Here is a 23,962-nt window from a genome sequence, read left to right on the forward strand (position 1 = left end):
CAGTCCAACAAAGTTGATGTTGAAGAATCATTGCTTCAACACTGGTGATCTTTGCTTCTTCCAGTACACTGGTATTAGTTAGCCTGTCTTCCCAAGTGATGTGTAAATTGACACCACTGATAGAATCTTTTGAGGAGTTGGAGATGGCGTTTCTAAGTGGTCCATGTTTTACAAGAATACAGTAAGGTTGGTAGTATAGTTGCAGCTGAGTAATGTGCTGGGGAGGTCATAACTGTTTAAAGAGGTATCGTGGTGCTTCGTATGTTTGGTATGAATGTGGCCTACATCTGTGTGTAGGTCTAGCAACACTATCAGAAATCCTGAAGAAACAGGGTCCTCAGTCATGCTCAGACCGCCCTCTATGAACACAGCTATGTGCTTACAAGCTCTATAATAGATGTCAAATGAATGTGTGAAAGAATGCCTTAAAAGGTTCAAGTCTTTGTTGCAAAGGTGGAATTTGGAGATGACACTGAAGGAATAGAGAATAATTTGAGAAAGGGATGGTTTTGATGTGTATTTGCACTTGCTGTAGGCCCCTGGATAACTATGGGCCACTGAAAGGTTTCATGAAGCAGACACCATTGTCCAGCATTCATGGGGTAAGGCTTTGAGCATGGAAGCAGTCAGAGTCTGGGAAGGAAATGGTTGCCATTGTTTAGAATGCATCCAAGTCTGGAGAGTTCTTACTTATTCTGAAACTCCACTGTACATGTGAAACCCAGCTCCAGCAGAGGTCAGACCACACCATCATTGTGTGTATGCGGTAGTCTCTCTCCATTGAAAAGTATAGAAAGCACTCCCAAGAACACACCAGTCACTGGGAAGTGTACAAGCTCTTTTTGCACCATTGTGGCCAGATCATTTTGGGGTGCAATGGGGGGTGGTTCTGAGGTATAAATCACACACACACACACACACACACACACACACACACACACCACAGTTCACAAATCAAGTAGTGTGGGTAACACATTTTTATGTGGAATTAAGTGGCATCTTGCATTTTTTTTTGCTTACTTTAAACACACACCAATCAATACCAGGTATCCGAGTGAGTAGATAGGCGATGAAATTGCCTGGAAAATGTATCTGGAAAGCACACGCATTATTGTAGGCTGTCTACCTGATGGAGTGTTTTTAATGATGAAGTTTGCCAAATATAATAGTCTTTTATCGATCCCAGGTGCATTTATTTGTGTTTTGTAAAAGACGAAAATTATAAAAGAAAGAAATCTGATGAAAATAATATATTGCGAGGGCTGTACCTGTGATAAATCCTGTGGCTGAACGAAATGACAACACCCATGTTTTATCACCTGCATTAGCATCAGGGAACTGATCAGGAAAGCATATCTCATAAGACTCAGATGGAGCTGCACCATCTAGAATGCACATGGAAAGGCTGGATGATTTAATGTGCATGGACGGCGTCTACGCTCAAGTTGCCTTGCACATGCAGTGGTGCCATGGCTGGGAGGACGCTCTGATGCAGCAAGTGAAAATGGAGATGCCTTCAAAATTAGTGATTGCCCCCATGCACTTCTGAGGTGGTATGGTGCCATATGAGAAGGTACCCAACAGGCTGGTGAATCTCTGAAATGATATAACTCGACTATAAGGCAATTTTTATGCCCTGATCTGGACAGGTTACCTACATCACTGTACTGGCAACTGCAGTTCTTTGACCCATTAGCAACTGCAGAATCCAGCTCAAAGCCGTGCTTGTCATCACTGAAATTAAATAACTGGATATAGATCCCCCCCCAAACAAACATGCATGCACTGTTATTTATTCCATTAATATCTCACTTTCCACCACCAAGGTGGCATAAATGGGCTACCAGGCAATGCTTCTCCCATCCAGGCACTGACCAAATGTAGACCTGCTTAGTTTCAGCCAGGTGTCTACACCATATTACAAAAAATCCTATTGTACAGCTTGAAGCAATTGGATGCATAAAAACTGACTCCTTTTGGAATAAACATTGTCCAAACCCATAAATATTATTCAAAGCTTTACTAACCAGAACTTCTTCAAAAACAGGTCCAAAAAAAAAAAAATCAATGATATATCCAGAAAGTTGTATAAAGCATATGCATATTCAATATTCAAGCATAGGCTCTTCACACACACACACACACACATTCGGAGCAAAAATCCAAGCTCTGTCCCTCCCACAGCTTGCATTAGCCTGCATCCAGCCTAAGGCTATGCAGCTCCTGGAGAGGCATATTATCACATCCTTCTCTTACTGTGCTTGGGAACAAAACCCAAAAGCCAAATCCCTTCAAAATGGCAGATTTGCAATTGAATACCTTAATCACATCATCTAAAGTTAAACACTCATGTGAGTGCTAGCAAAGAACATCAACAATTATCAACCCAGCTAGAGGCTAAGAGAGCTTCTTTCTAGCTTAGTATACTTCAGTGGAATTTTCCGATGTTAAACCCTTACATACAGGCACTCTCCATTACAGTGTGCAGTTAAACAATTTACACACCATATGCCACATAGATGGGAAACCAGCAGCTCTTCCAGTGTTGCTGGACTAAATCTCCTATCTTCTATGACCATTGACCATGGTAGCTGGGGCTGATGAAAATCGGATTTCAACATCTCTAGGACCATAGGTTCCCTATCCCTTCTTTAGACTGTGATTATGTCTGGTTCCACTTCCTTCCCCAAATTTAGGACTGCAAGTTACTGTTTTCATCTATTCAGCTGAAGCAGATCCATAGCATTGTGCTGTAAGCAATATTCTGTTTTGTTGAGGCATCTTTCTTTCCCAAATTGCATCCCTTTGTTCTGCCAATTTCCAGGTTTCTTCTCCCCCATCTATAATGCATGCTTAAAGTGGTGCTGGTTTTTTTTATGAGATAGAAGCATATTCAGTCCTTAGTAGAGATTTAATAACTTGATCCCTGTTTCCATCACATAATGTAATTTTTAATTTGGGGTAAAACAAGCCTGTGTAAAATGTGACTGGCTAAGCTGAACTGCAGTGTTTCCAGGTCCAATTAGTGTAGCAACAGGAATCATAGAACTGTAGAGTTGGAAGAGTACTCACCTGGAGTACTGTGTCCAGTTCTGGGCACCACAGTTCAAGAAGGACACTGACAAACTGGCACATGTCCAGAGGAGGGCAACCAAAATGGTCAAAGGCCTGGAAACGATGCCTTATGAGGAACGGCTAAGGGAGCTGGGCATGTTTAGCCTGGAGAAGAGGAGGTTAAGGGGTGATATGATAGCCATGTTCAAATATATAAAAGGATGTCACATAGAGGAGGGGAAAAGGTTGTTTTCTGCTGCTCCAGAGAAGCGGACACGGAGCAATGGTTCCAAACTACAAGAAAGAAGATTCCAGCTAAACATTAGGAAGAACTTCCTGACAGTAAGAGCTGTTTGACAGTGGAATTTGCTGCCAAGGAGTGTGGTGGAGTCTCCTTCTTTGGAGGTCTTTAAGCAGAGGCTTGACAACCATATGTCAGGAGTGCTCTGATGGTGTTTCCTGCTTGGCAGGGGGTTGGACTCGATGGCCCTTGTGGTCTCTTCCAACTCTATGATTCTATGATTCTATGATTCTATTCTAAGAGACCCCAAGGGTTAACTGGTCCAACCCCTGCAATGCAGGAATCCTGTCCATCTCTGGATGGACTCAAACCACCAACCTTCTGGTTAAACAGCCAGACATATTGGCCCATTGCTCACCTTCCTACTAATGGCAGGGGAGCTAGTGCAGGACCTCTAAAGCAAATAATGAAGACTGTGCATTTACCTCTGAGTAAACATGCACAGGGATGCCCAGCTTAGTTGATTGGTCTGCTGGTATAGAAGTTATTATTGGGCAAATGTAAAAAACCAGTAGAACAATTCTACAAAGGTTAGCTCTTTGGTAAAGGTAAAGGTAAAGGGACCCCTGACCCCTGGGTCCAGTCATGGCTGACTCTGGAGTTGCAGCGCTCATCTCGCTTTATTTGCTGAGGGAGCCGGTGTACAGCTTCCGGGTCATGTGGCCAGCATGACTAAGCCGCTTCTGGTGAACCAGAGCAGTGCACGGAAATGCCATTTACCTTCCCACTGGAGCGGTACCTATTTATCTACTTGCACTTTGACGTGCTTTCGAACTGCTAGGTTGGCAGGAGCAGGGACCGAGCAACAGGAGCTCACCCCATTGCGGGGATTCGAACTGCCAACCTTCTGATTGGCAAGTCCTAGGCTCTGTGGTTTAACCCACAGTGCCACCCATGTACTTTACTAGAAATGAGGCGGTTTGTTTTTCTCTGTCCTGCTAGATTTTGCTGCTCTGCTTCTAGGGAGTGTGACTTTTAAAGACGTTCCAGTTTGCTCTTTAACGCTGGCATTAGAATTCTACAGCACAGAGGGAAAATGCAGCTTTGATCTGTAGTGAATACATGAGCCACACATTCTCAGTTACTGGGTGCTCCAGCAACCCCTTAGGAAAGCCTTCTCCAACTGGGTTCCCTCCAGATATTTTGCACAACTATAATCAGTCCCAGCCAGCATTGTTAACAGCACAGGATTCTGGGAGTTGGAATCCAACAACATATGGAGAGTCCATATGTTAGTCACCCCTCTCTTAGGGGATGTCCTCAAATTGGGTACAGTTTAGTGTCATTTTATGGCATGAGGGAACGCCATAAAATTATAAACCTGATCAACAACCATTCCTCGTGTTCTACAAAACAACGTTAAGCTGCTCCTTCCTAAGATTTGTTGTGTTTCCCTTCAAGGTATTTGCCTTGAGATTTCAGGCTCCTTCTTGTCACAGAACTGTCAGAATGTTGATCGATATGTTTTGGTTTTTATTTAGTGGAAAGATTGGCGAAAAACCAAGGAGAAAGAACGTTCATGTATCATTAATATGCTTGTAAAAAAAGGAAAGAAAAGATGCTACAATTCATAGTGGCTCGCTTCATTTACACATCGTTCTGAAAATGCATTTCTATCCCCAAATTAGCGCCCCCCCCAAAAAAAGATCTCACATTTCAAGGAGATGAATACAGTGAGTGTGTATATCTGTCTAACATTTACATCACCTTTTAGCAAAAAAAAAGAGCCCCCAGAGCAGCTTAATCTCTGTGTGCATTGCACTCTTCATATTTCTTTATTTAATGCCACTATGAAACATCTCAAAATGATTAACTATTTAATAGTCATATACTCCGAAAGTTATTTGGATTGCCCTTTCCCTCTTCACACCCCTTGGGTAAAAGTCTTCTCTAGAGACATCACCTCTGCCTGGAAACCTCCAATGAAAGATAATGGGAGTTGTAATCATGCAACGTCTACAGAGCTGCAGTTTCCCCATCCCTGATGAAGAGCGAGTAACTGAGTTTCTAGCTCTCTCTTTCAAATTCTTCATGAACTCGCCTAATGGTGGCTTGTTCCAAGATTATGTCTCTTTAGGCAATGTAAATAAAGGGGGGGGGGACCCTTGACTAAACTATATGGTTGATAGTTCTAGGTCATGCCCTCATACTAATTCCCTCTCCAGCTGCGTAAAGCTACACTGCGCTATCCCCAAAACCAGTATGTTCATTATTCTCCACAGGCTCTATAGCTCCAGTCTCCAATTAGTTGGCAGTCCAATGACAAAAGGTGAATTTACATATTCTGATGTTGTGGCACTAAGAGTTCCAAGCAGGAAAAGGCAGAAGGCAAATAGCAAACGAGGGTGGAAAGTTAAGAGTGAAACGATGCAAATAGCCCCTCATTTCTGCATGGAAGGCTGGCAGTGGTGCCTTGGCGTTCAGTAGTTCAGTGCCAAGGGTGATCGTTGGCAGCTGTGATTTCTTAATTTTATTTAGAATGCTGAATTCCCATGGTGGGAAGCAAGCAGCCTGAAGTCTAAAAGTTGCCACTCAAAAATAAATTGGTGGTTCCACATATACTTCTTCCGCAGCAAGCTTTTGGATCCAGGGTAGTGTGGACAGAGTGCTGAATGAAAACTTGGAAGACATGAATTCAATTTACAGTGATGCCTCGCAAGACAAATTAATCCGTTCCGCGAGTCTCTTCGTCTAGCCGTTTTTTCGTCTTGCGAAGCAAGCCCATTGACGGCTTAGCGGATTAGCGCTATTAGCGGCTTTTAGCGGCTTAGCGGCTTAGCGGATAAGCAGATAAGCAGCTTAGCGGCTTAGAAAAAGGGGGGGAGGAAAAAAACCCCACAGGAACTCGCAAGACATTTTCGTCTTGCGAAGCAAGCCCTTAGGGAAATTTGTTTTGCGAAGCACCTCCAAAACGGAAAACCCTTTCGTCTAGCGGGTTTTCCGTCTTGCGAGGCATTCGTCTTGCGGGGCACCACTGTACTATTCTGGTATGCAGTTCACTGGGTGATCTTAGGCTACTTGGTGCCCCTCAGCTTTAACCTGCTTCACAGAGTAGTTGTGAATATAAAATAGAGGCTGTTAGAGAAAACATGTGCATTGCTTATATTAGCCTGAGCATTTTTGAGATTTATTATTACTATTAACATTTCTCACTTTCTAAAGAGAAACTCAGGTTGTGAATTATCCCTGTCATAAAGGACTTTGCTATTCAGGTTTCCCCTTACCACACAAACACATTTCCTACAGCACTTCCTGGCTGTAGCCAGCTGATCCCCACAGCAAGGTGGGGAAGTTCAAGCACTGGCGCCCCTGGTCCACCAGCATTTTCAACTATGTGAGGAGCCTCCATGGATACAAAGGGCTGCATGCTGTAGAAGTCGACTTTTATCACATGAGGAGGTGGGAGGAGTTTGAAGGCGGAGCTAAATGTGTGTCTGTGCTTCACCACTGTCACTGTGTTCCCTCTCTTATCATGGTAACACCTGAAAAGGGATGACTCTCCAGACAATTTTTAATAATGATGATAACAATAGAAACCAGATTCAATATGAGCAGGGCCCAGTGCATTTGGAGATTCATGCAAAATGGGAATCATTTGCTCTCATCATGGCAACACAATTGCGTGGACAGGCGGAGTCACCAGATCCCAAGTGGTCCCCCCCCCGTCATGTGGAATAACGACTCTAGACAACGTGCTATGGGATTAAATTGGCCACAACTTTATTAAATTTCAAATGTGAGTAGACCTTGGCTCAGGCATTGGGCGTTCTCCCTCCCTAGTCCCCAGCCGGGGACCTAGGGAGCATCAGGGTTATCCATTGTGTGTGGGGGGGGATGGGCCGGCTCTGGAGAACATATGTTCAAGCAGAGATAGCCACCCCTGTTACGCCGCCGCAGGGGAGAGCAATGACGACCTTTCGGCGTACGGCCAAAGCCTCCCTTCAAAAACCCCTTTAACGGGGAACCCTGGTATCGCCGCCGCAAAGAGGAAGATGGACTAAAGGATTCCGCCCAAGGCCTGATACCGCCAAAGTTGTGACGTTTTGCTACGGGAAAGGCAAAACCTGCCAATGCAGGGAAATTCCTTTCCGGCCCTTTAACAGCGACCTTATCGTAGCAGCGCCCGCATACCTGTGGAGACAGGTTAACCTGCAAAACCTATGAAGAAAAGTTAACCTGCAAACGAAGACATTAACTGAGGGTGGGTAGGGTGGGAGAAGCTCTGGAGCCAAGTGAGGATTACCAATTAAGATCCACCCTCTATTGTGTGGGCAGGTAATCCCTCCCCCTACCTGGCCTGGTTTCCCTGGCAACACTTCCCCCAGGTGGGATTGGACAACTCACTGGGGTAGGCAGGGACCTCCAGGTATCCCACCTGAGGGAAGGCAAAGCTTATGTTGATGGGGCCACTCCAGATCCAGGGCTGCGCGCGTCCATGCAAAGGGCGCCCCCTGTTTTAAGTGGGGAGCGGTCATTGTGGGAGAACGTATGTGCATACGTGGGGCCTGCTGGATCAGGCAATTGGACCATCTAGTTCAGGATATTGTTCTCACAGTTGCCAACCAAGATGCTTGTGGGAAGCCAGTATAAGAGCACTCTCTCCCCCCACCCCCGCCCCTACAGTTTCCAGCAGCTACTATTCAGAAGCATATCTGCCTCCAACTGTGGAGGCAGACCATAACTATGATGGCTAGTAGCCATCGATAGCCTTCTCCTCCCTGAAGTTGTCTTCTCCTCTTTTAAAGCAATCTAGGTTGGTGGCCGTAATTGCCTCCTGTGGAATCGAGTTCCATAGTTTAACTATACGCTGTGTGAACCGATACTTTCTTTTATCTGCTCTGAATCTTCCAACATCCAGCTTCTTCAGATGTCCACAGGTTCACAATGAGATGGGGATAAAAGCTTTTCTCTATCCATTCTCTATTTCCCGCCCACTTACCCTTGCTGACATTGCTACCATCTGCACAACTATTAAAGACAGGGTGCTCTTGTTCCAAAGCAAATGTATCAGCTCCATCATGGATGTTCTTCTATTCCACACTTGCTTTAGCCAAAACAGCTCTGTGCTTTGTGCTGGCCAAACTCCCAATAACTTTTAAATAATCACTTGTTTTATGTATATTTGTTCTTTTGGCCACGTGAGGCAAATTTCATTTCTGTTAACACATGCTATCTTTTTTATAGAGTCTCAAAAATGATACACACTGCTTCTGTAATGTTGTGAGCTGTGACCGATTCATTTCATGTAAGGTGCAGAAGAGATATAAAATATATTCTGCCCCATTTGCCAAATGCAGCTATCATAAATTCCATGGCTTCTCATTTCTGAGTGCTGAACAGAATTCCATAGTCAGCCTTTATTGCAGAGAAGAAATTAATGTAACCATCTCTAATAATTTTAACAGCAGACTCCATGCTTTTGGAGCATGTTTTCAAAGAGCTTTAATTAAAAAAAAGAAAGAACAAAACTAGGCTCGGTCTTGGCTTACAGAAATCTAGGAACCCCATTATAGATAAGAAAATATCCAATAGCACTAACATTGTAAGACTAACATGCTTGTATCTTTTGACAAACATAGCTATGCCTACATAGGCATGTATGGAAACCTGCAACAGACTCTGTAGGTCTAGGTAAGTCACTACATCTCGGCTTCAGTCTCACTTTTGATAAAATTAAATATTAGCCATTAACCTCATGACACTATTGTGTGGGTGAACCAGATAGGAGTTCCTTCTACCGAGCCCCATAAGATAAGTAGCTGGTTCTGATCACACAAAGCAATCTGTAAAGGAAAGGGAAAGTGGGGTCCTGGACTGAGACGCTCCACATTATCCCTCCACCTATCTCCTGGCATTTGCCATTTGTTTGCTGGTGCGGGGGCCCACCAAATCCTCAGTGGTTGTGTGGAAACTCTAGGGTAGAGGTAGCTCTCCAAAAGATGTTGGATGGCAACTCCCATCTCCCCAGACATCATCACCAATGGTCAGTTAGAGAAAGGACCAGGTTTTTTTAAAAAAAAGGTTAGTAGGCATGATAGCCGATGGATTTACTTTGGATAGTGATAGGGAGATGGGACCCAGTGGACAGGATGGGCTACTAGAAACCTACTTCCTTTATCTTCCTCAGTAACTTTTAGATCAGAGATGAGGAACCTGCAACCCTCTAGTTGTTGCTGGATTCCAGTCCGCATCAGCCACAGCTAGCACAACTCAAGATTTGGGATGGATGGATGGATGGATGGATGGAGGGAGGGATGGATGCTGTAACCCAACAAAATATGGAGGGCCACAGGTTCCCCATCCCTGCTCTAGAGGGTAGGGTGTGGCGCAGAACCCTAGGGACATCAAGCTTTTCCAATCACTTTTCCAACTATTCTGACCAATTGGAAAGATGCAGGGGACAAAATTAAGGATAATAATTGTGGGTGTTAAAACAGTCTCTGGTTTTAAACTGGAAACAAATCAGAGAACTCAACACATTTGCAATGGTGTCGGGCCTACAGGTAAATTTTACAAAGTCAGAAGCTATGTGCTTCAACACCCCTCCTCACACCCAAAAAGAACTCACAAAGGTCACCAAAATAAAACTTTGCCACACCAAGTTCAGATACCTAGGGGTACAAATAACCAGAAACCTCAATAAATTGTACCTCCACAACTACAAGCCCCTGTGGCAACAAATTAACAAAGACCTAAAGAGATGGAACTGGAAACAGATGGGTTTTGTTGTATACACAAACAAATATGGCACCAGCAGTGGTCTTAGGGGTGACTACATGGGGATACAATCAACTATGAATTTGGAATTCGCCCTAGAGCTGGGTATCTAACCTATACCAGCTGAATTTGTATCTAAACCTGCATCTAATCCATACTTGCTCAGTTTGAATACTTCTCCTTATTCAGCTTTATTATGCGTAATGTTCTCCTGCCCACATGGCTAATATTCAGTTTTTACAGCACATGCTGCATCATGAAAATGGTTCAGCACTGTTTGCACAGCCTTATGCATTGTCTCCACCAGCCAAATTGTTTTCTGTTGCCAAAAAATAAGTCAGTGTAGCTCATAGCTTTGCTGATGCTAAGAATTAATGGGACAGGGATTGTTCGGCAAATGCCTTTCTTAACAAAATAATGCTAACTTTGAAACATATTTGCAAAGAGATGATGCAAGGCTGGCTGTTTTGAGAAAAGTGTGTGTGTGTGTGTGTGTGTGTGTGTGTGTGTGTGTGTGTGGATATGCTCAGTGGATTACTTTCATATTAAAGAAACAACCCTCATTTTCATTCTATTCCTGGTTAAAGCATTTGAAGATGGAAGAGTTCATCACTTGCCATCTCTAGACCTTCTTGTCTTTCCATTAGGGTGGCTAGGCTCAGGGATGCTCCAAAATATGTTGCCGCCTGAGGACCTTCTTCGGAAGCCTCCTCCAAGTGAGGTCCAGAGGGTGGCAACACGAGAAAGGCCCTTCTCTGTAGTGACTCCCCGTTTGTAGAATGCTGTCCCCAGGGAGGTTTGCCAGGCATGTTCAGTATATAAAGGTGCTGACCATTAAAGCCCTAAACGGCCTCGGTCCTGTATACCTGAAGGACTGTCTCCACCCCCTTCATTCAGCCTGGACACTGAGGTCCAGCTCTGAGGGCCTTCTGGCAGTTCCCTCCCTGTGAGAAGTGAGGTTACAGGGAACCAGACAGAGGGTCTTCTTGGTAGTGGCGCCCACCCTGTGGAACACCCTCCCATCAGATGTCAAGGAAATAAACAACTATCTGATTTTTAGAAGATATCTGAAGGCAGCCCTGTTTAGGAAAGTTTTTAATGTTTGATGTTTTATCACTTTTTGTTTTTATTATTATTAATATTCTGTTGGGAGCCACCCAGAGTGACTGGGGAAACCCAGCCAGATGGTCAGGGTATAAATAAATTATTATTATTATTATTATTATTATTATTATTATTATTTATTTTATTTTGTGCATCAGGTGTCTGTGGGAAGAGGGGTATTGTTTTGCTCTTTGGTTTTACTTATTTGCTTGTTTTTATCCTGTATTTTTTTCTGCGAACCACCCAGAGATCTTATGATGAAGGGCGGTATATAAATTTAATAAATAAAAATAAATAAAATGACGGTGCCTCCTTCCTACCTCCCATTCCAACTACACAATCAAGCGAGACTTGTACAGTGGACCCTCCAGATACAAATTTAATTCATTCTGGGGGTCTGTGCGCACCCCAAAAAAACATAACTAGAGCTACCACTTCTGAGCATGCACGTGGTGCGCAGAGTGCTTCTGTACATGCGCACGACATGCAGAGCGCTTCTGTGCACACGGCAAAACCCGGAAGCATACACTTTCGGGTTGGCCGCGTTCGTAACCTAAAAGTTACATAACCAGAGCGGTATGTAATTGGAGGGTCCACTGTAATTGAATCTCAGTTCAGGATTGGCAACAGGAGAGCATTGTCCACAAAGCCGAAGGCAGCTGACTTTCTTAGCAGCCATGAAACTGGCCACATGGGACCAGTGGCGGAGCGTATGCTCCTGCCACCCGGGGCATGTGTGTGGGGCATGCCCCCAAGGGTAGTGGGTCATGGAGGAAGCCCACTGCACCTGGCCTGACCAGGCTGCCTTGGGACCATCCTTGCTCAGTGTCACCAAACCGCACATGGGGGACACATTTCTAGCCTCTAACTTCCACTTCACACCTTCAGCACTTGCCAGCTGAAGCAGCTGCCTCATTTGGCCTCATGGTAGAGCAGTCTGCAGGTTCTCAGTCTGGAAAATGTATGTCATATTTTTATGAGAGACTTCCTTCCTTCCTTCCTTCCTTCCTTCCTTCCTTCCTTCCTTCCTTCCTTCCTAGTTCTTCTCCCCCCATACGTCCTCCTCCTCAGTCACTGAATACAGTGGTACCTCGGGTTAAGAACTTAATTTATTCCGGAGGTCTGTTCTTAACCTGAAACTGTTCTTAACCTGAAGCACCACTTTAGCTAATGGGGCCTCCTGCTGCTGCCGCGCCGCCACTGCACGATTTCTGTTCTCATCTTGAAGCAAAGTTCTTAACCCAAGGTAATATTTCTGGGTTAGCAGAGTCTGTAACCTGAAGCATATGTAACCTGAGGTACCACTGTAATGCTTATTCATTCCACCTTTTGCTAAGGCAAATACACAGACATTTTAATGACAAAAAAAGTGTTAGCGATGTCAGGCAGACACTGCTTACATGTCAGCTGCCCTGTCCTCTCCCCCCCCCCACCTCCCATTTGCCTGATGAATTTACTACAACTACATTCAGGAGAAGGAGCGGCAAAGTGTCACATTTACAAATTGATTTTGAACTTTAAGTAGCTGAAAACATATTTAAAACGGCATTGTACCATGAGTGAAATTATTATGGTCATGCATTACAGTCATTAGAGACCTCGGAAATAGACCTCCGTTATGTCTTCTAGTCACTGGACTGGTGTAATAACACTGACAAAGGATTCCTGAGGATGCCAGCTATCAAAAGGGCCTGTGAAATAAACTCGGCTGTATCAGGAGCCAGACAAGCCAGCCAACTGCTGTGTCATTTCATGCTGTGTCTAAAGGATTCATCTTTCCATTGAACCTGATGGGCTCTGTGGATTATTTAATGGGGGGGGGGAGAGAACATTAATTAATATATCAGAAAAAGAGATAGTTTTTTAAGTTTTAAAAACCAGTGGGGAAAGGCTGTAGCTAAGTGGTAGAACATCTGCTGGGCATACAGCAGGTCTCAGGTTTAAACTCCAGGGTGGGAGTCACCCTTGCTTGAAATTTCAAGGAGCCACTGCCAGTCAGTGTACACAATACTGACATAAAGGTAAAGGGACCCCTGACCATTAGGTCCAGTCGTGACTGACTCTGGGGTTGCGGCGCTCATCTCGCTTTATTGGCCGAGGGAGCCGGCGTACAGCTTCTGGGTCATGTGGCCAGCATGACTAAGCCGCTTCTGGCGAACCAGAGCAGTGCACGGAAATGCCTTTTACCTTCCAACCTATTTATCTACTTGCACTTTGATGTGCTTTCAAACTGCTAGGTTGGCAGGAGCAGGGACTGAGTGACGGGAGCTCACCCCGTCGCGGGGATTTGAACCGCCGACTTTCTGATCAGCAAGTCCTAGGCTCTGGTTTAAGCCACAGCGGCACCCGCGTCCCACACACAATACTGAGATAGATGGACCAAATAGCTATGTTTCTATGGCTGGCAGTGCCTCTCCAGGATCTAAGGATCCCATCCATACCTGATGCTGGTGACTGAACCTGGGACTGTTTACATGAAAAAGTCAAAGCAGGTGCTCTACCAGAGACCTCCAGCCTTTCCCTATCATTGTCCAGTCCTATGTACTCCTGAAATATCTGTGAAATTTGCTGATTCAGCGGGTAGCACTGTGGTCCAAACCACTGAGCCTCTGGGGCTTGCTGATCAGAAGGTTGGCAGTTCGAATCCCCACAACGGGGGTGAGCTGCCGTTGCTCTGTCCCAGCTCCTGCCAATCTAGCAGTTTGAAAGCATGCCAGTGCAAGTAGATAAATAGATACCACAGGTAAACGGCGTTTCTGTGCGCTCTGGTTTCCATCACAGTTTTCCATTGTACCAGAAGTGGCTTAGTCATACTGGCCACATGACTAGTGCACAAATGCTGGCTTCCTTGGCCTGAAAGTGAGATGAGTGCCGCAACCCCATAGTTGCCTTTGACTGGACTTAACCATCCAGGGGTCCTTTACCTTTACTCCTAAAATACCTGTGAAACTTGCTGATTCATCTTCATCTCCCAGGTTTTTCAGTGCTCGAGGCTCTCGTAACTTTGCTGGTATTCTGAGGAAAGAGAGATTACAAAGTTTAGCTTCTTCCCTGCAACCCCACAATGCTTTATTTATTTCTTCTAACAAATTAATGTTAAAGGATGCTGCGGGAAGTTTGGTCTCCCCCCCCCCGTTTCCCGTAAAATAAATAAAGAAGGTTGTTTTTCTGTGCTTGCTCTTGAGCGCTTCAGAATGTTCCTTGACCTCTTTGCCACGGAGACCAGCGGCAATGGCTTTGTCAGTTCCATTAGCCTCCCTAATCTTGGGCCATTTAGTTCTAATGCAGTTGTCAGGAGGAATCTGTTACAGGCTCTTAGTTTTCGCCCAAGTGCTTCTCCAGCTAAGCAAGAACAATGTGGCGATGAGCAGAAATGGATTGGGGAGGGGAGGGGAAAGTGGGACCTGCAGGGGACAGGGGACATTAGAAAGCAGGGCATGAGGAATGAAGACTTTTCACCTGTCTTGCCTTCATTATACACAAGCAGCAGTTGCCTTGTAGATTGCTTATGAGGAGACGCTTCCGATACCGTTTTTGATATATTAAGATGAACAGGTAGACTGAACGCCAGATGAGACACAAGCCCACCCGTTTGGTACACAATATGTGATCAGATTGCTAAACAAACCCTTGGACATGTCTTCTGCTTGAAAATTTGGCAGCTTCTTGGGTGGACTTCCACCCAGCGAGATGTGAAAATGCAGGGCTGCTGCTCACAGCATTACAGTAGCTGTTTGTGGGTCCCTCCAGACTGGTATGTTGGTTTGTGAGCAACATGCCATTGATGCAATAACAGCGCACAACCAGAGTGCTTTAGTGGCAGGTTTATATTGGACTGTTCATGCTTCGTTCCGCTTTATTAGTTGTTCTCTGGGGCTTCCTCGATGTTCTTCTGGAGGGGTATACTTTTTCCATTATAGCACAACAAAAGTGGGACAAAAATCAACAGCAAAACATTTGTGGTATAAAGAAAGTTACAAGGAAGTTACAGCAGGAAGCTATGGGGTTGGAAACAAAGGAATATGGCTTCTCTTCCTCCTCCTCCTCCTCCTCCTCCTCCTCCTCCTCCTCCACCACCACCACCTCCTTCTATTTACAGTGGTCCCTCGGGTTACAGACGCTTCAGGTTACAGACTCCGCTAACCCAGAAATAGTACCTCAGGTTAAGAACTTTGCTTCAGGATGAAAACAGAAATTGCGTGGCGGTGGCGTGGCAGCAGCAGCAGCGGGAGGCCCCATTAGCTAAAGTGTTACCTCAGGTTAAGAACAGTTTCAGGTTAAGAATGAATTAAGTTCTTAACCCGAGGTACCACTGTATTGCACTTATTCGGCACTTTTTAGTCAGGCTGCATTTATTTTCCAGCGAACACTGAAGCAGTTCCTAGCCACTTTGAGATGTAAGTGGAACCAAACTCTATTCTGATTTCAGCTTAGATTGGTTTTTCCAGGCACATATCTGCATTACCTTGGTGAAAATATTTTGGGCTCACGGTATGCATGCCTAGGAAGGAAAGAAAAGCCGTTTCTCCCGGGAGCACATCTGTGTGTAATGGAATATTCAGTTTAGCATGCATGCACCCTAATTTAAATTATTGAAACCTGGTTTTCCCCATCCCCATTTCACATGATGCCCTCAAGCAATTTTCCTCCTATTTAGAACCCACAAGTAGAAAGGAGCTAATAAAGCAATTTGACTCCATGGGCAGACAGTGCCGGATGGGACCACAGCTGGAGAAACCCTACAGCACTTTCTCCACAGGCTATAATGAAGCAACAGCTAGGCTGCTGCTCCCAAACTGCTTACACAGATGTATCCTCCAGGCTACACTGTTTCAGTAGCTGTGTTTTAAATTCAGGTTTGGTACGGAAGAGGGCTTGCAAAGAATGATGCACAGGGTTAAGACTTTGGACTGCAGGATCTAATGGACAATTCTGAGTGCCTGTCTGGGATGGCTTTAAAAGAGGGCTTGACAGATTCATGGACGATAAGGATAATCAAGAGATACTAACCATTCTAGGTATTCTCTGCCTCTGAAGTTAAAAATGGAAAGCATAATGCTGGTGGTCAACAAAAGAGGTTTAAGGCAAATCTTTTTTTAAAAAGGTAGTATAAACACTGACAACTGGGAAACACTGGCCTGCGAGTGCTCCAGTTGGAGAACAGCCTTTACCAAAGGTGTCATGAGCTTTGAAGATGCTCAGATTCAGGATGAAAGGGAGAAACATGTTAAGAGGAAGGCACACTTGGCAAACTCTCACCGTGATCAACTCCCACCCAGAAACCTATGTCCCCACTGCGGAAGGATGTGTGGATCCAGAATTGGCCTCCACAGTCACTTACAGACTCACTGTTAAAACCGTGTTTATTGAAGACAATCTTACTTGGCTACGAGTGATCGCCAAAGAAGAAGAAGAAGTAATGCTAGAAGCCACAGGAATAGAGAATGCTCTTCTGTTCAGATCATGCTAGCAGGTATCCCACAAGCGTCTGGTCAGCCATTGTGAGAACAGGATTCTGGACTAAATGAGCCATTGGCAGGTTCTTCTTAAGGTCAAAAGTTAGAGTCACACCTGTTGCTCCACCCACTTTTACCTCTGGCCCCACCCACCCCTGGTAGACAGGCCCCAGAAGATTACTCATGAGGTTATGAAAAAAAATGGGTTCCTCATTCCTGGCCTAGTCTAAGCAATAAGTTTGCTGTGAGGATACAATAGGACAGCCTGAATTATGTCACTTTTACCAGACAAATGAGATTCACGTTTTGTCTTTAAACTGCAGCAGTCCCCAAACCTTGAATTAGAAAGAAAGCATAAGAAGTCCAGCAATCTAAAGATTAGTTGCAAGTATAAAATCAATTTTGATTACAAAATTAAGCTGCTAAATAAGAGCACCTGGGGAAGGAGATAAAGTAGTGTGAAGCTTTGGGGCCTATCCTATCACATGAAGATAAGAATATAATTGCTCCTTCAACAGTTAGCTGAGATGGCATTAGATAGCTGCATTAACACCTTTAATTTGAAGGGAGGCATGTTCTAAGGATGTGGGCCCTGGATTCTATTGTGCATTTACAGTGCTTTTTGACAGAAAAGGGATGCGGGTGGCGCCGTGGGTTAAACCACTGAGCCTAGGACTTGCCGATCAGAAGGTTAGCGGTTCAAATCCCTGTGACGGGGTGAGCACCCGTTGCTCAGTCCCTGCTCCTGCCAACCTAGCAGTTTGAAAGCACGTCAAAGTGCAAGTAGATAAATAGGTACCACTGCTCTGGTTTGCCAGAAGCGGCTTAATCATGCTGGCCACATGACCCGGAAGCTGTACGCCGGCTCCCTTGGCCAATAAAGCGAGATGAGCGCCGCAACCCCAGAGTCGGCCACGACTGGGCCTAAAATGGTCAGGGGTCCCTTTACCTTGACAGAAAAAAATGGTGCTGGTACTCACCATGAAGTTGTTACTGTGCATGCCACACTTTTAACATTAGGGGGGGAAGGTGCCAGTACTGTGTACCTTTGAGTACCCCCAAAGAAAAAAGCACTGTGTATTTGCATCTCAACAAAACATGCTCACTTTCCCACAACCTGCCACAAAAGGAAACTCAAACAAGTTTGTACACAGCAAATCTTCAAGGTCAAAGTACAGGTCATTCAATACCATTCTAGGTCATAGGAAAATAGAAAGACCCTGATGAATCAGACCGGTGCTCCATCTTGTCAAGTGTCCCAACTAGATCGCAGAATCATTGAATTGCAGAGTTCGGAGGGACCCTGAGGGTCATCTAGTCTAACCCCCTGCAATGCAGAAGTTTCAACTAATGCACCCATGGCAGATGGACATCCAACATCTGCTTACAAACCTCCAGTAAAGATGCCCACAAGACATGAGTGCGTCAGCAGTCTTCCTTCCTGCGGTTTCCAGTAACTGACATTCAGAAGCATACTGCCTCCAAACGTGGGAGGTAGAATATTCCCGTTATGGCTTGTAGTCTTTGCAAACCTTATCCTCTGAATTTCTCCAATCCTTTTAAATAAATAAATAAGTAAGTAAGTAAAAAAATCCACATTTGAACAGGTTAGACAATAATACGTTTTCCTTCCACCTTGTTCTCCTTTATTTATTTATGTTGACAAAGTAATAATCCTAAATAAATAAGAATAAAAATGTGCAGCCCACTACTGAGACCATTCCATTGTAACTATCCAACCTCCCAAAATTTCAACACCTCTTGCGATGGTTTGACCCCTTTCTGTTTTAACAGTAGACATTCCACAAACACCATCCGCATCTCCTCAAAATCATTTCTCCTTCATATTCCCCATCTTTCCATAATGGCACGTGCTAATTTATCATTCGTAGCTATATCCCACACCTCTTTATACCATTCTTCCATTTTATATTCACTTTGCCCCTTCCACTTCCTAGCTATAATAATTCATGCAGCTGTCAATAAATTTGTGAACAAGTCCTTCATAGCCTGTGAACCTTCCACCCCATCGTAAATTGATAATAATGCTACCTCTGGACTCTCCAGTCCTTTTTTTAAACCATTCAAGAGGCCCACTGCCTCTTGTGGGAACAAATCCTGTAATTTAACCATGTACTAGAGTTCCCATCACCTCTTAACACTGGCCTTGCTAGCTAGGGACGATGGGAATTGTAGGCCAAAACCAGCCAGAGACCAAGTTTGGGAAGCCCTGCATTCAGAGTTTAATGGCAGCTTCCTAGTTCATCTTTCTTGCTTGCACTAGGGGAGGAGAAAAGTTGGGGTGCAGCTCTTTCACAATAAGCCATACAAAGGCATGCTACCTCAGGCAGTGGTTGAAGTAATAACCCAGTGGATCCAAATAACCGCACTTCACCCCCTGGTCTGGTCCCAAAATGAGTGGTCCCAAAATGAGTGGATTTTGTAAAGGGGAACACAGAAAAGGGAGATGTGAGGAAGTCAGGAAAGAGGGTTACAAAGACAGTAAGCTAAAACTAGATTTCTATCTTTTTTTCTGTTTTTTGTCTTTTTTATGTTCTTTATTGTGTTTTATTGTTCTTGTTGGATTGTGTTGTTTATGATTGTTTCTCTTTTTTGTTCTGTCTGATTGTGATTTGTTTTATTATGCAAAATTTTAATAAATATTTTATATATATATAAAAAAATAATGAGTGGGCATAATCTACAAGGTCGCAAACACCAAATAGGACTACCTTTGAGAAGGCTGGCAGTCCTCGATACATCAGTACATAGGCAAGGATTTGCAGTAAATGGGCAAGGATTTCTGACTCCCAATTCTTTAACAAGAGGAAGAAAGAGAGGGTTCTCTGCCCATGCCTCCTGCCATCACATACTAAATTAGATGGCCGAAATGAAGAACAGCCAGGCCCAGGATCACCAGGAAGAGATTATTATTTTTTTGCGTGGAAGGATTCTGAGCTCAACAGAGTTCTGGTGCTTGAAACAGAGCCATACGCCCAGCAATTGTTCCACGGCACCATGTTCTTTCATTGTAAGCCCATGTCTCGTGCACCTGGTTCAGACTGGTGGGAGTCAAAGTTCTGGCAAAACACAAAGTAGATCCTGTAAGCCTTTCCCTGTTGTGCACAGCAGATTGCAAGCAAGGATGCGTTTTCAAATATTATGTCTGGAGGTGGATATGCATGCTGAAGAGCAATAATGAGAAAAGCACTCTGGGTGGGAGAGGAAGGAAAGTGTCTTTACTCACCAGGAAATGCAATTACAGATAGGTAGCCGTGTTGGTCTGCCATAGTCAAAACAAAAAATTCCTTCCAGTAGCACCTTAAAGACCAACTAAGTTAGTTCTAGGTATGAGCTTTCGTGTGCATGCACACTTCTTCAGATACACAGTGTATCTGAAGGTGCTACTGGAAGGAATTTTTTGTTCAGGAAATGCAAGAAAGCCTTCTGAGTATGAGTATAACCCTATCCAGCTAAATGAAACCCTTGCACAAAGCACTGGTCCTGAGAGATCTGATTTGGCTCCCAGTACGTTACCGAGCACAATTCAAAGCGTTGGTGCTGACCTTTAAAGCCCTAAACAGCCTGGGTCCTGTATACCTGAAGGAGCGTCTCCACCCCCATCATTCTGCCCGGACATTGAGATCCAGCACTGAGGGCCTTCTGGCGGTTCCCTCATTGCGAGAAGTGAGGTTACAGGGAACCAGACAGAGGGCCTTCTTGATAGTGGCGCCCACCCTGTGGAACGCCCTCTCTTCAAATGTGAAGGAAATAAGCAGCTATCTTCTCTTTAAAAGACATCTGAAGGCAGCCCTGTTTAGGGAAGTTTTTAATATTTAATGCTGTATTGTTTTAACACTCGATTATTATTATTACACAACCCCTCAGTAGTGCATCCCTCCCTTTCCTGGTGTTCAAGATTGCAGCTCCCATAAGAGCCAGCCAGCATGGTGAAAAGTCAGGAATGATGGGCTTTTTAGTCCAAAACTGGAGGGCACCAGGTTAGAGTATGCACTGGAGAACATCCCAGCAGATAACACCCATCTTTTCCTGTGTCACATTGCCCTTTATCACAGCTGTGCTTTGGTCAAAGATTGCAATATGGAGCCATTCATTTGCCTAAAAGCCATTGCTTTACATTGTCAACTAAACAGAAAATAACCATTGAGGAACTTCTGGCATTGGATCTAAATAGTGGCAGAGCTATCTTTTCACTCTCAAATAAAATCTTGATGAGACATTACATTTTATACACAACGGAGAGTCTCTGTTAAATGCTACCATATTTATATGCTAATTTTTTTAGCAGAAATCATTACACACTGTAATTTATGCAAAAATGGTGCAGGGGAAAAAATAATTTCTCAAGCATCGCTTCTAAACCATTAATGTCAGTGTAAACAAAGTTCCCTGTTTAATACTATTAAGCATAATGTGCTTATTTATTTGCTTCTTTTTTATTAGGTGAAACCGATCAAGCCATATAATAAAAAAGAGAGTTTGTTTTTAAAACTGCCGTATTTTAGTGTTTGTATAGTGGCCATGTTCAAACAGGGGAAAGCATCTGTGTTGAATTCTTTCAAAGTGTGAAATAAATGCACTATCCTAATCATTAGGGGGAAGTGAGAGCTGGACCATAAAGAAGGCTGATCGCCGAAGAATTGATGCTTTTGAATTATGGTGCTGGAGGAGACTCTTGAGAGTCCCATGGACTGCAAGAAGATCAAACCTATCCATTCTGAAGGAAATCAGACCTGAGTGCTCACTGGAAGGACAGATCCTGAAGCTGAGACTCCAGTATTTTGGCAACCTCATGAGAAGAGAAGACTCCCTGGAAGAGACCCTGATGTTGGGAAAGATGGAGGGCACAAGGAGAAGGGGATGACAGAGGACGAGATGGTTGGACAGTGTTCCGGAAGCTACCAGCATGAGTTTGACCAAACTGCAGGAGGCAGTGGAAGACAGGAGTGCCTGGCGTGCTCTGGTCCATGGGGTCACGAAGAGTCGGACACGACTAAACAACTAAACAACAACAACAACAATTGTTAGGGGCTGGCGAGAAGGCTATTTGTGTATGTTTCCAGGGTGAGCTTATATCTATGCGTGTACAATCTAATGTGCATTGGCAAAAATTGCACGACCAATTTCCCTTATTGAGGAGGCAATCCTATGGCAAGATCCATAGTTTGGGAAGCAGCAGATCTCCAGCTCAGCCAGGTGATTAACTGCTCACCTGGACTCAGCCAGTGTTAAGTTAAAAGGTAAAGGTACCCCTGCCCATACGGGCCAGTCGTGTCCGACTCTAGGGTTGTGCGCCCATCTCACTTAAGAGGCTGGGGGCCAGCGCTGTCCGGAGACATTTCCGGGTCACGTGACCAGCGTGATGAAGCTGCTCTGGCAAGCCAGCACCACCGCAGCACACGGAAACGCTGTTTACCTTTCCGCTATAAAGCAGTACCTATTTATCCACTTGCACGTAGGGGTGCTTTCGAACTGCTAGGTGGGCAGGAGCTGGGACCGAAAGACGGGAGCTCACTCCGCCACGGGGATTTGAACCGCCGACCATACGCTGTGGTTTTACCCACAGCGCCACTCGCGTCCCTAGTGTTAAGTTAAGGGCCACCAAATGGAAGATGGAGGAAGCTTGTTTTCTCCTTCTCCAGAGAGAGTAGGAGCTGAAGCAATGGCTCCATTTTAGAAGAAAGGAGATTCCATCTCAACATGTGGAAGAACTTTCTGATGGTAAGAGCTGTTTGGCCATGGAATAGACTCCCTCAGAAGGTGACCGACTCTCCTTCATTGGAGTTTTTTTAAGCCTAGGTTGGATGGCCAACTGTCATGGATACTTCAGTTGGGATTCCTGCACTGTGGGGTGTTGGACCCTCAAGACCCCTTCCAACTATACAGTTTTATGATTCTAAGTCTCCTAACCCAGCTCAGCTGAAGATACTCCAGTGTAACCTGCCTATCCCAAATCAGCTGAGGCTCAGCTGGCTGAGCTGAGGACGCTTGTAAATATAGCTCAGTTGGTAGAGAGTGAGACTCTTAATTGCAGGGTCATGGGTTTGAGCCCCACTGTCAGGAGTGCATGCAGGAGGCGGGCCTTGTGACCAGTAGGGCTTTGCAGGACTGGGGCCTTCCTAAGTTTGTTCTGGAGAGGCAAAGCGTGGCTGCACAGGTGAGGCCACTTGGTAACTCACTGCACCTGGTGGCAAGAGCTGGGAAGGGATATAGGGTAAGCATTTCCCTTCAGCTCTTTGCCACAGCAACACATTTCCTGCCTTGCTGCGTTTGGCTTCTTGCTTCCTGATCCTTGGACCTTGGCTTCTTGACTCCTTGCTTCTCAACCCTCGGACCCTTGACTTTGTGACCCCCTGCTTCCTGACCCTCAGATCCCTGGCTTCTGGACTCTCGTTCCTGCTCCCACCCCGCCATCTTGCCCCCAGTCCCGACATCCTCAGCCGGGACTTAGATGTCCCATAAACCAGACCATGACATCCACGTTGGGCAAAAGAGTCCTGCTTTGCAGGGAGCTGGACTAGATGATGCTCATGACGCCTTCCTACTAGAATAGAACAGAACAGAACAGAACAGAACAGAACAGAACAGAACAGAACAGAATAGAATAGAATCATAGAGTTGGAAGAGACCACAAGGGCCATCGAGTCCAACCCCCTGCCAAGCAGGAAACACCATCAGAGCACTCCTGACATATGGTTGTCAAGCCTCTGCTTAAAGACCTCCAAAGAAGGAGACTCCACCACACTCCTTGGCAGCAAATTCCACTGTCAAACAGCTCTTACTGTCAGGAAGTTCTTCCTAATGTAAATATACTGTGAGGAAGTTCTTCTTAGATGACTCTATGAGGCATTCTGGAGGTGTTAAAGGGATAATTCCTTAGAAAAATGGCTTATGCTGGATCCTAAAGAGGTTTGGTTTGGTCACTGGTAACCTGGCATTCTTCATCTTCTTTGGCAATCACTCGTAGCTGAGAAAGATTGTCTTCCATGAACACGGTTTTAACAGTTACAGATAGGTAGCCGTGTTGGTCTGCCATAGTCAAAACAAAATAAAAAAATTCCTTCCAGTAGCACCTTAAAGACCAACTAAGTTAGTTCTTGGTATGAGCTTTCGTGTGCATGCACACTTCTTCAGATAACACTGAAACAGAAGTCACCAGACCGGTTTTAACAGTGAGTCTGTAAGTGACTGTAGAGGCCAGTTCTGGATCCACACGTCCTTCCACAGTGGGGACATGGGTTTCTGGGTGGGAGTTGATCATGGTGTGGATTTGCCAAGTGTGCCTTCCTCTTAGCACGTTTCTCCCTTG

The 23,962-nt window shown here is 44.8% G+C and overlaps 1 protein-coding gene and 1 long non-coding RNA gene across 4 annotated transcripts in view; both read left to right on the plus strand.

The window, feature by feature from the left end:
• The window catches only part of CNTN5 (contactin 5), a 685,915-nt gene that overhangs the window by 83,840 nt on the left and 578,113 nt on the right, over positions 1-23,962 (plus strand). The gene's annotated exons all lie outside the window — the stretch shown is intronic.
• LOC307214560 lies at positions 9,602-11,139 on the plus strand. Its single transcript, XR_013838210.1, has 3 exons — positions 9,602-9,798; positions 10,054-10,568; positions 10,603-11,139. It is a non-coding gene; the product is annotated as an uncharacterized lncRNA (long non-coding RNA).

Source organism: Podarcis cretensis, assembly GCF_951804945.1.
Source record: "Podarcis cretensis genome assembly, chromosome: 4".
NCBI lineage: Eukaryota > Metazoa > Chordata > Lepidosauria > Squamata > Lacertidae > Podarcis > Podarcis cretensis.